Raw genomic sequence first — 1,300 nt, forward strand, 5'->3', positions numbered from 1 at the left:
CCTTCCCTTCAGTCTTGTATCTGACCTCCGTCCTTCCCTTCAGTCTTCTATCTGACCTCCGTCCTTCCCTTCAGTCTTCTATCTGACCTCCGTCCTCCCCTTCAGTCTTGCACAGTGGTACCGGCTCCTCTTCCTCCGATGTCACTGCACACTGGGAGCTCCTCACAATGTGCAGCAAGTCAGATAGAGCTCCGCCTCATTTCCTGGCTGGAGGACGCCCAGCATCATCTAGCTATTTTACCACCCCAGCCTGACAAGTCCCGGACCCCGCCCCCTTTCCTTCATTGGATTTCAGTTCTCTTAATCATGGAGGCTCAGCGCCACATGTGGGTGTTACCTCGAGTTGTCTGCTTGCAAATGAAGATAGATGAAAGTGGTCACTCGCACTCCATGATATTTAAAGTCGATGCTGTTTATTGGCTGAGATAACACGCATCTCCTTAGCGACGTTTTTCGAGACCACGCGGCCCCGTCCTCAGGCAAACAGAGAGTGAGTCAAGCAACAAAATCAAACCACCAATCACAATGCAGTTGATAGCTCCTCCCCTGATGTCCTAACGACGTGATTCACACCATGCTGCCCGGCTGCACTTATCTACATGCTGAGCACACGATACAGACGCATGCTGGGTAATCCGTAGCGGTGATCCGCACCGCCCGAGATCTACCCGCTTTTTCCCCCTCCGTGTCACACGTGGATCCGAGTTGCTGGCTGCTCGTGCCTAGGGGGCGCGGCTCCCGCGATGTGTGTCGTCTGCGCGTACGTATGTATATATTACCAAAGATCATTGCGTCGGCCGACGAGTGTCGGGAACCCGGATCAGGTGACTGATCGGTCGCTAGGTAACCGGGCGACGCTTGTCGGTCAGAGTGGCGCAGTTGAAGGGATACTCTTCCCATGTTTATGGAAGAAGTTTGATGATGTAGCCGCCGGTCAGAGTGTGTGATGGATCGCTCTCTTCTCTATAGGGAGAAGCTCCTCGGCACGCACTCCTAAGATTGATTGTATTTCTGAGTGAGCGCACTTCCACTCACGGCGAGTCCCTCCTCTACACAATCCATCGACAACTGTGTGCTATTAACATAATCCCGGCACGGGTGACAACGAGGAGTACGGGTGTAAAGAGGAGGTTCAGCCGACCGCCTCCAAAGATGTGCACGGTCCAAGCGGATCTTTCACAACATACTACTACTGAGGACCATTGGCTGCTCGCAACAATGGAGATCAGTTCCCTTTATACGGTCGCCCCCAATGGAGGCCGCTCCACCCCCACCCTGAGGCCGCTACTCCTCCCCCCCC

This window comes from Nanorana parkeri, unplaced genomic scaffold (assembly GCF_000935625.1).
Source record: "Nanorana parkeri isolate BGI_ZX_2015 unplaced genomic scaffold, ASM93562v1 scaffold3919, whole genome shotgun sequence".
Classification (NCBI taxonomy): Eukaryota; Metazoa; Chordata; class Amphibia; order Anura; family Dicroglossidae; genus Nanorana; species Nanorana parkeri.